Genomic DNA, 12,066 nt, shown 5'->3' on the forward strand with positions numbered 1-12,066 from the left:
GCTCCGGAGTTGGCCCTGTTGGAAATGGGCATGCCCCGTCTCCCCAAACATAGCCACAACATCATGCTGTTCAAACTGCTCCTCCACGTCAGAGTGGAAAGGCAGCATCGGGACTCGCTTTGCCTATAATAAGCGATGCCAGATCTGTCAGATGCAGGTTTTCTGACAGTAATTATGGGCTGGGGTGATACAAGAACTTATGCCAGGCTATTAACAATGTATAAAAATGACATATTCCAATACATGGGGGGTACTATATATAATGTAGTGTCCAGAGAATAATCCCTTGACGAATATATAATGATAAATAAGTGTATCACTTATCTATTTGCATACGTTGCAGATATCGAGTTATATAGGGTATACTGATCTAAATGAGATAAGATTAAACTTGCATACGCATGTATTCATTGATTCCATGCGGATGTAGTGTTTTCAACCGATAGATCCATCTACATTCCTTCTGTAAAAGTAATGTATTTAGGTTACCTCCTCCGTTAGAGGGTCTAATTACTTCTATGACTTGGAATGTGATTTCATCTTGTTTGTCTGTATGTATTTCTCTTATATGTCTTGCTAAACAAGTATCCTCTTTCCTGCGTATATTACCAATATGGTACAAGATTCTCCTCCGAAACTCCCGAATTGTTTTGCCTATATAATTCTTCCTACAGACACAGTTAGTCATATAGATGACACCCTTTGCTCTGCAATTGGCAAATTCTCCATTCTCGTAGATTTGTCCAGTCATGGCACTCGTGAATGTATTGCTTTTGGCGATATATCTGCACGCCTTGCAGGAACCGCATCTAAAGGTGCCTACTGGTTTATTGGAGAGCCATGTTGATGGAGAAGGGGGTTCATTAAAATGTCTGTGTACCAAACGGTCTTGGAGGTTTTTTCCCCTCATAAAGGTAATCAATGGATGGGAAGGTACTGCTTTATTTAGATCTTTATCGGCAGTTAAAATCCCCCACTATTTACAGATAATGTGTTTTGATATGCATCCCTCAGTGTCTTATCTGGGTAATCTCTACTCCCAAATCATTGACAGAGTTGTTTGGATTTATCAATAAAGTCCCCCAAATTAGAACAGTTTCGCCTAAGCCTTAGGTACTGTCCTTTAGGGATCCCCCTTTTTAAAGGTGCTGGGTGATGGCTGTCCCATCCAAATAAGTTGTTGGCGGCCATAGGCTTACGGAATAGACTCGTGGTCAGATCACCCCTTGTCTTCTTAGTGACAGTAATATCTAGAAAATTGATTGACGTTTCTTCTATCTCTGATGTGAAATATAGGCCTAATTCATTCACATTTAAAATATTGACAAATTGGTTGAAGCGGTCGACAGAATCGCCCCACAGTATCAAAATGTCATATATATATCTCGCCCACAGACTGATGGATGAGGTATATGATACCTAAATTTCTGAAAAGATTACCTGGTCCTCCCACCAGCCCAGATATAAATTTGCATAGCTGGGGGCACATGGGCTGCCCATGGCAGCACCTCTGAGCTGGTGAAAGAGTTGTCCCCCAATAGAAAATTATTCTTGGTGAGGATAAAGTTTAATAGGGTCAGAACCAGCTCATGTACTTTATTACTGACCTGCCTCTCTCTGCAGGATGCAATACTGTCTGGGTGGTGGTGGACCGATTTTCGAAAATGGTCCACTTCGTTCCACTGACCGGCCTTCCTTCTGCTCCACAACTGGCAAACCTTTTCATCCAACACATCTTCCACCTGCACGGCTTGCCACGGCATATTGTGCCTGATCGGGGGTTCCAGTTCACCTCTAGGTTCTGGAAAGCCCTCTGTAGACTCCTCAATGTTAGTGGAACTTTTCCTCTGCCTACCATCCTCAGTCCAATGGTCAAGTCGAGAGGATCAATCAGATCTTGGAGAACTACCTACGCCACTTCATCTCCAAGCAGCATGATGACTGGGTGCAGCTTTTTCTCATATAACAATCACACTAGCGAGTCCACAAAAACCACACCGTTCTTCATTGTCTATGGCCAATAGCCACGAATTCCTCTCCCGGTGCCCGTTATGTCCAAGGTACTGTGAAGGATGGTTTATTTGCTTATATTCTCTGTATGAAATTACATTATGAATTATTAAGCAGGATGCCGAATTACTAAGATATGTATTATGTGAAAGTGATTCTAATAATGTTGAAATGATTTAGTTTCCTGTAGCAGCCATCTTGTCTGGAGTTCCCATCTTGGTTCTTTTGTAGTGAATAGGAATATCATTGTTCCTTTAATACAAGTAATGTTGATTTCGTATGTTTTATCTTTGACCTTGGCTCCCAAACGAAGTTTGCAGAGAAGGAACAGGGAGTGAGAAGGGAGGGTGGCAAGTATGTGTATGTGTATGCCGAGAGCCTCCCCATCTCCACGGGAACATTCTGCCCAAGAGAGATAAGGCCACCTGCAAACCTGATGTGTGAATAATTATAATGATGTATCTGGGATGTATTTTATTGTATGCTTTGTACTGAATAACAAATATTGTCACATTGTCTCTGATTGGTTAACCTCAAGCCTACACCCCTTCTGAATTTTAGTATTACAGTTTGAGCTTGGAAATAAACCTTCAGAGGAGTATTTTGAGCATATCAACAGCATCTGTGTGTTTTCTTCTCCTCTCTCGATATATATCGGTGAAATATCCTAATTAGGATACTGAATAATGGGGCCTGGCCTGAGAGTCTGTTTGGACTCGTATAAATTTCAGTCTAATATATATTTTGAGCCGTTGACTTCCACGACAGTACCAGCAGCTGATTTGGCTTTTAGAGACATTCTGCAGATCTAGCAGCAGACTCGATCCTCCATCCTACTGGAAGTCGACCGCATGAAACGGAAGGCAGAGATGAGGAGAAGAGAACCTCCTCAATTTCTCCCTGGCACGAGGGTCTGGCTGTCCTCCAGGAATATAAGACTAAGGGTGCCATCATACAAATTTGCTCCCAGGTACCTCGGACCCTTCGATATTCTACAGAAGATCAACCCTGTCGCCTACAAGCTTCGGCTGCCTCCTACCCTCAAGATCCCCAATTCTTTAAATGTCCCCCTCTTGAAGCCAGTAGTTCTGAACCGCTATACCAAGACTCCTAGCCCTGCGGTTGCCTCTAGCGGTCTTTCAGACACCTTGGAGGGTAAGGAGATCTTGGACACCAAGAGAGTAAGAGGAAAAACTTTTTAATTGGTGGATTGGAGGGGGTTTGGTCCTGAAGAGAGGTCCTGGGAGCCAGAGGAGAACTTCAATGCTCTGACCCTTCTGAAGAAATTTCTCTCTCGCTCTGGTTCCAAGAGCAGGGGGCGTAAGAGGGGTGATACTGTCATGTCCATGGCCGTGGGCCGTCAGGCTCACTCACCTCCTGACGGCCGCAGCCATGGGTCTGCGAGCGCTGGCCCCAGTCTCCTCCTCAGGAGACGCCAGCGCTCACTTCCGCTTACCTCGGCCGGGTCCCATAGGGGGCACGCGCATGCTCGTGCCTGCTCTTAAGGGGCCAGCACGCGTACCTGAGTTAATGTCAAAATTAGCCCATGAGTACCCTGGACTATAAGGACTATAAGAAGGGCTCAGCCCCTTCCTCCCAAGCCTGAGCGTTGTTGTCATACCCAAAGTTTGTTTAAGCAAATGGTCTCCTAGTGTTTCCCAGTTCCCAGTGTTCCCCGTTCCTGTACCTTTATCCTGTATCCCGTGCTATCCTGGTCAAGTGCTGTGCTGAGCTGAAGTCGTGCTGTGCTGTACACCATGCCTGACATCTGCCTGCTGCCTAGTCCCAGCCGAGCCTGTCTCTCCTACTGTCCTAGCTGCCACAGGTACATTATACGAACTATAGACTGTGACCTGCATCCTGTTGGCCAGCTGCCATACCGTCAACGTGATACCGCCCAAGCCTTGGGATGTGAAGTCCAATTTCACAAGCAGTACAGAATGGATCACTTTGCGCCATTCTTTCAACCATATGAACCCTCCGTGCAGAGGTTTGCCTCTGCACGCCTCTTGCTGTAATTTCCATTGGATGTTCTCACAACCTCTGGGACACACAACGTTGAACAGTGCTAACATCTCGGCCTAGGCACATAGCGATTTGCCCGAGCGATAAACCAAGGTCTCTCATTTCAAGGATTGTGTCCCGCTAAGGTTACGACAAGTGGCGATAACAGGCACATCGACAAACAGGAGGCATCGCACAATCATCCCACACCACCTGATTTTTGGGCTTTCATGTGGCTAAAGAAAACTTTGCATTCAATCTGAGTTTTATACCCCTCCCACATGTCACAGATTGGTGCTAGGGAAAATGTGATAATTTGCAGATCTTAGCGACACCTGCTACTTCCACGATTTGCATAAATTTACGGATTGCCCTTCTTGGTGTTGCAATTTCAATGTTGAGGAGTGTAACAAAGGCAAAAATAAATAATATATATTAAAAAAAATCTTTCTTATGTGAAATAAAGAACACGCAATATGTGTAATGTAGGGGTAAGGAGACAGACAGCTGAGCCCTAATCTACCCGCCACTCAGTCCCTGCCTACTTGCACGACCCATCCTAGGTGACAGCGTGCAACTGGGCGACAGTCCCTACGCTCAATACGTGCATGAGAGACAAACAGACAAGGGTACACAGAAGCTACGGGAAATGGGGCAGTTGCCCACGGCAACACCGTGAGCAACAAGAGTAGTGAATGAGCCGAGTCAAACCAGGAGTGTATGAGGTACCAAACGCAGAGCAGGAGAGTAGTCAGTAAAGCCAGGGTCAATTTGAAGCAGAGATCAATAGTACTAGCAGGAACAGCAGAGCCAGGAAACCAGACAGAATCACAGGCAAGGAAGAGCAGGAAATGAAGGTATAAATAGACAGGGGGCGGGAGCTAGCTCCGTCTGGCCAGGCTGTGATAGGTTCTCCCACTCCTCAGCCTACCAGCCAGAGAGGTAGCAGATGGAGTCACTCTATCAGACCTAGGAGCAGATGCAGACTGATTAATCACGGCCGTCGACACAGAAGCTGTGTCAGGCAGATCCTTTACAGTACCCCCCCTTTTATGAGGGGCCACTGGACCCTTCCTAGGTGGACCTGGCTTATTGGGGAACCGAAGATGGAACCTCCTGAGCAATACCCCAGCGTGAACATCCCGGCGGGTACCCAAGTCCTCCCCTCAGGCCCGCATCCTCTCCAATGGACTAGGTACTGGAGGGAGCCCTGGACCATCCACAATCTTGGCCACCTCGAATTCTACCCCTTCAGGGGTGAGAAGAGGGACCGGAGGTTTCCTCGAGGTAGCCAAGGACGGGGAGCAGCGTTTCAGGAGGGAGGCATGAAACACGTTGTGTATTTAAAAAGACGGGGGTAACTTCAGCCGGAAGGAGACAGAGTTATGGACCTCAATGACCTTGTACGGCCCTATATACCGGGGAGCAAATTTTTTGTACGAAGCTTTAAGATGCAAATTTTTTGAAGATAGCCTCACCAGATCCCTGACCATAAACAAGGGGTTAGCAGAACGTCTTCTATCTGCCTGAGTCTTTTGTATGCTCTGGGACACCTATAGGTTCTTCTGAACCTGGGCCCAGACTGTGCACAGTTCCCGATGGACTACATCTACCTCGGGATTGTTGGAACCACCAGGTGAAACGGAGGAGAACCATGGATTAAACCCAAAATTACAGAAAAAGGGGGAGACCCCCGACGAGTTACTGACCCGGTTATTAAGGGAAAATTCGGCGAGGGGAATGAAGGAGACCCAATCATATTGACAGTCGGAGATATAACACCTTAAATATTGTTCTAGAGACTGATTAGTCCTCTCAGTTTGGCCGTTAGTTTCAGGATGGAAGGCCGAGGAGAAGAACAGATCAATCTCCAACTTTTTACAGAAATCTCTCCAAAATAATGAAACAAATTGTACCCCTCTGTCAGAAACAACATTGCCAGGAACCGAATGGAGACGCAGGATGTTTTTGACAAACAAAGTAGCTAACGTTTTTGGCATTGGGTAGTTTTTTGAGGGGCACAAAGTGGCACATCTTAATAAAGCGGTCTACTACAACCCACACCACCGACTTGCCTTGAGATGGAGGCAGATCGGTGATAAAATCCATGGAGATATGGGTCCAAGGTCTCTGGGGAATGGGCAAAGAACATAGTAAGCCCGCTGGTCGGGACCTGGGAGTCTTGGACCTAGCACAAATTTCACAAGCGGCGACGTATGCCTTAACGTCTTTAGGCAACCCAGGCCACCAATAGTTTCTAGCAATGAGGTGCTTGGTACCCAGGATGCCTGGGTGGCCAGATAGTGCAGAGTCATGATTTTCCCTGAGTACCCTTAGTCGAAATTGCAGGGGAACAAACAGCTTGTTCTCAGGAAGGTTCCCTTGATCAGCCGCAATTTCGGAGACCAAGTCAGAATCAACAGAGGATATTACTATACCTGGGGGCAAAACACAAGCAGGATCTTCCTCCAAAGGAGGGCTGGCCATGAAGTTACGCTACAGTGCATCAGCTTTAATATTTTTAGACCCAGCCCTATAGGTGACCACAAAGTTAAATCTAGTAAAAACCTGGTGCCTAGCCCCCCTCCAAGAAGTGGTGCCACTCTTCAAATGCCCATTTAATGGCAAAGAGTTCACGGTTGCCCACGTCATAGTTACTCTCAGTGGGCGAGAACTACCTGGAGAAGTAGGCACAGGGACGGAGATGGGTGAGGGACCTGGTACCCTGGGACAAGACAGCACCCACTCCCACCTCGGAGGCGTCAACCTCCTCGATGAATGGCTCCATTTGGTTAGGCTGAATCAGCACTGGGGCAGAGATAAAGCACTTCTTAAGGATCTCAAAAGCCTGGACCGCCTCCGGAGGCCAGTGGAGGAGATCAGCACCCTTGCGAGTAAGATCCGTAAGAGGCAAGGAAGTGCAGGAAATGAAGGTATAAATAGACAGAGGGCGGGAGCTAGCTCCGTCTGGCCAGGCTGTGATAGGTTCTCCCACTCCTCAGCCTACCAGCCTGAGTGGTAGCAGATGGAGTCACTCTATCAGACCTAGGAGCAGATGCAGACTGATTAATCACAGGCGTCGACACAGAAGCTGTGTCAGACAGATCCTTTACAATATGAAGTCAATGAGAAGCCTAGTAAGATAAGTAGTAACAGTGGGTATTTCACGTTAACACAAATGTCATTGGAAGTGTGGCAGGATGCCATTGGCTTCAAACAGTGGCCTGTAATAGACACTTATTGGGAGGGGGGGGTAGTGATAATTTTTATATTCTAAACTCCAAAGTGAGTGTACGCCTGTGTAAATGAACAGGAATATATATATTTTTTACCTTAGCAGCGAAACAATTTTGTGTAGACGATAAAAATCATTCTAAAACAAATCACAAGGATTAAATATGACATAAAGTCTTATTAATCAGTACATGATCCATATACTTTCCGGTGCAAAATTGAGCTGCATTTAGTAAAAATCATCCTTAAAGGCTATGTAAATCTTTGAACACTGTTCATATTATGTATTATGATGTTTTAAGGGGGTTGTCAGAGCTAAAATGACTATGTGTTAATGCTTGTAATTTATTAATGTAAATACATTTGTAATATACGTACATTTTACAAATTGGCCCTGTTTCCAGATGCTGCCGTGGGGTACGTGACAGGTGATATCACTCTCTGGCCGTGCTCATCTTCAATTCTCTTCTGGGTATACGACTGAGGGGTGATAGAGTTCGGTCCTAGTGATTTTCAACTTACCCTAAGGAGGTCAACCAACCAATCCTGTCTTTGCATTACTAAACCTCGTTAATAAAAGACAGTCTCGTGATTGGATAAAATTTGCAACAGCAGCCATTTTATTGACAAACAATAGCAACAAAATAGAAAATTACAATAAATATATATAAAACATTTTCACAAATTTTAACCAATCACTTGAAGGAAAGAGGTCCTTGGAGCTAAGAAGTCGATGTGCCCTGCCTATCTGCCCATAAGTGCAATTTTATCCCCAGCCGATTACACACAGGTTCAGGGTCAGCGTATCTAACCACAGATGGCCAATAATTCACCCCTGATCCCCGGGAGACCACCCAGCAGGAGACCAAAATACACAGATCCTCCATATTGCACAATCTGGGAAGGACCATACCCACGATGAGTTCCTCCACCACCAATTTAACACCAACTCCAAGGACGTCCAACCTACCACAAGTGTACCTTGAACGCCTTCAAGTATGCAAGCTTCCCCACACCAACAAAGAACCCTCAAAACCCTCCTGTATTCTGAGAGCCCAGAGATCAATGCCCAGTACATTCAGGTACAGACCATCAGCCAAACAAAATTACCCCTGTCCATCCTCAAAGTCGTAATGTCGCCCAAAAATGCCACAATGCCTCACAACAAAAGCCGAAACTGCCCTGTTAACCTTTACCCTAGCTCTCTTCAGGCCAATGACAGAGCGAGCCATCCGCCATTTTCTACATGGCACAATCCCTGATCACACTGTTATCACATCTGGATACTGAGCCCACAGACGGAGGTCGTTGGTCTCACAAGATCTCTAAAAGGCAGAAACCTAAGATCATTACCCCCCTGTACAAAACAATAACATCTGCTGCTCTATCCAGGACAGAATAACATTGAAAATCCAACAGAACTCGATTCCAGGTCATCCCTCTCTGACCTAACCAGCGCAGCACCACTACATCCCTGCAGAAACCAAGCTGCCTGCCATACAGGCGAACATCCGCACGAATCGCTCCCCAGTGCACATAAAAATGCCTTAAAGCCCACACCAGCCAGGTGAGATCAGCCTAAATTGGCCTTCGTTAAATTGCCAACACAATCCTGGCTTACCCCCGACCTTTGAAGTCCCTTGACCCAATTGACCAGCCTCTCTGGCTCCCCCAGCACCCCAGGAAAGGACTGGCCAAATCGCACAGGAGCCATGAAACGCAACAAAAGCACCAATATCCCTTTGGTCCCACCTGATGCTGAAGTGAACCGCTTTTCGCTGTCTGAATTGCTTGTCATACCTAAGCCAAGTCAGACCCCCTATGTGCTTCACCAATCGCATGCATATAGCAGAATAGTACATTTATAAAGGCTAGTGGAGAACAGAGAGAACAAATAGGCGCTACATAGGCTGAGTACGTAAGATTAACAACTGTTAGGTATAGTAAAAGGAGGGTCACCTTTAGGGGTTGTGCATGGATAGGCACAACACTATTGTGGAGCAAGTTGGTTAAGAAGGATGCTGCCGGTGCCGTAATCGCTAGAGCGCCAGGTGCCAACCTCGCCGGGGAGTAAATGCAAGTAGATAAAAACAATGGGGCTTACAGAAATAATTAAACAACATATGGAGGCAGAGAAATTGGCTGCATGGGGGTATGGATCTGCTTTAAATGTATATTGGTGTTGGTAGACAATGGCTGGCTAACTTAATAAAGGGGTTCCGTTTCCCCGAAACACGTTGTACATCAAGAGACCCTCTCTTTTTTATGTACATTTTTTTATAATCTATTGTTTTAGACAATAAAATTATATTTTTTCCAAAAAACGTGTTGGACTCATGGAAGTATTACGCCTGGATGGTGTCCCTTTTTCACAGTGGACACAATGACACTCGCTAGAATGGCAAACGTTTGAAGACAGTTCTGGAAGGTCTGTGGGATTAATCTATATCTGCGCTTCTCCACCTCCTCTTTCAAGCACTCTAACCGCTTGCATTTAAACTTTTCCAAAGGGAGCCACATCAAGGCTCTCACAGACTTGCATTGGGGTATTGACTTTTGGTTCTTACAGCAAACGCTGTAGGATAGAGGTAGTCAGAATAAAGATCACTTGACCCCTCGGAGGCCTGGAACGAAGCGGTCCATTAAATATAGCCAGGGCCGCCGTCAGGAATTTCTGGGCCCCACACAGCTAAAAAGTCAGGGCCCCCCATTAACCCCCTCCCGCTCCTGGACGTACTATTAGGTCATGGTAACCATAGCGTTCGCGCTCCATGACCTAATAGTACGTCTCGGGAATAACGGCCGTTTCGGCCGTCCTCCCGACAAATACAGGAGCTGTGACAGCTGCTGTCTCGTACAGCAGCTGTCACAGCTCCTACAGCGGGGACCGATCGCTGTGTCCCCGCTGATTAACCCCTGAAAAGTTCAATAGCGATCACGGCTTTTTAGGGGTTAAGCTGCTATCGCCGGCCTGCTACACGATAGCGGCCGGCGATGGTGACTATGGCAACCGGACACCAAACAATGGCGTCCGTCTATGCCATAGACGGAAGCCTAGTGGGTCCTGACGAAGTCAGGACCCACTATGCTTGCTGTCAGTGAGTAGCTGACAGCTCTGATACACTGCACTACGAATGTAGTGCAGTGTATTAGAATAGCGATCAGGGCCTCCTGCCCTCAAGTCCCCTAGTGGGACAAAGTAATAAAGTAAAAAAAAAGTTAAAAAAGAGGTGTAAAAATAAGAAAATAAAAGATTTAAAAGTAATAAAAATAAAAATCCCCCCTTTTCCCTTATCAGTCCATTATTATTAATAAAAATATATAAAAAAACACATAAACTAATACATAATTGGTATCGCCGCGTCCATAACGTCCTGAACTACAAAATAATTTCGTTATTTATCCCGCGCGGTGAACGCCGTAAAAGAAAATAATAATAAACCATACCAGAATCACAATTGTTTGGTCACTTCACCTCCCAAAAAATGGAATAAAAAGAGATCAAAAAGTCGCATGTACCTAAAAATGGTACTGATCGAAACTACAGTTCGTTACTCAAAGAATAAGTCCTCGCACAACTTTATTGATGGAAAAATAAAAAAATTATGGCTCTTAGAATAAGATAACACAAAAAGTGAATGATTTTTTACAAAACAGATTTTATTGTGCAAACGCCATAAGACATAAAAAAAACCTCTAAACATATGGTATCGCCATAATCATATTGCCCCGCAGAATAGAGTGAATATGTGATTTATAGCGCAGGGTGAACGCTGTAAAAAAAATTGAATAAAAAAACAATAGTAGAATTGCTGTTTTTTATTCACCGCGCCACTTAAAAATAGAATAAAACTGATCAAAAAGCCGCATGCACCCCATAAAAAACTACAATGAATTCCTCAAGGGGTCTAGTTTCCAAAATGGGGTCACTTTTGGGGGGTTTCCACTGTTTTGGCACCACAAGACCTCTTCAAACCGGACATGGTGCCTAATAAAAAAGAGGCCTCAAAATCCACTAGGTGCTACTTTGCTTCGGAGGCCGGTGCTTCAGTCCATTACCGCACTAGGGCCACATGTGGGATATTTCTCAAAACTGCAGAATCTGGGCAATAAGTATTAAGTTGCGTTTCTCTGATAAAACTTTTTGTGTTATAAAAAAAATGGTATAAAGAGGATTTAGTGACAAAAAAAAATGTACATTTCACCTCTACTATGCTCTAAATTTCTGTGAAACACCTAAAGGGTTCATAAACTTTCTAAATGCTGTTGTGAATACTTTGAGGGGTCTAGTTTCTAAAATGGGGTGTTTGATAGGGGTTTCTAATATATGGGCCCCTCAAAGCAACTTCAGAACTGAAATAAATAAATTAGGCAATACTTCGCTTCTTACATTATACTGATAATGAGCCGTGCCCACCCCGAGATGACCCCAGTTTTGACCGTTTGTATAAACGTTTGTATAAACGTTTGTATAAACGGAGACCCCTATTAGACCGTTTCAGTGCCCGGTTTTCCCAAGCATACACCCCCGAGAAGTGTATTTCTATTGATGAGTCCTTGGTAGATTTTAAAGGGAGGGTTCAATTCCGCCAGTACCTGCCGGGTAGGAGGGCAAGGTATGGCGTGAAGATGTCTAAGCTGTGCGAGAGTGCATCAGGGTATACCTACAGGTTTAGGATATATGAAGGGAAGGACACCAGTATTCAGCCCCCAGAATGCCCCCCCTTACTGGGAGTTAATGCAAAAATTGTGTGGGATTTGGTGCACCCACTGCTGGACCAGGGTCACCACCTCCACCTGGATAATTTTTATACCAGC

Source organism: Rhinoderma darwinii, chromosome 9 (assembly GCF_050947455.1).
Source record: "Rhinoderma darwinii isolate aRhiDar2 chromosome 9, aRhiDar2.hap1, whole genome shotgun sequence".
In the NCBI taxonomy this organism is placed as follows: domain Eukaryota; kingdom Metazoa; phylum Chordata; class Amphibia; order Anura; family Rhinodermatidae; genus Rhinoderma; species Rhinoderma darwinii.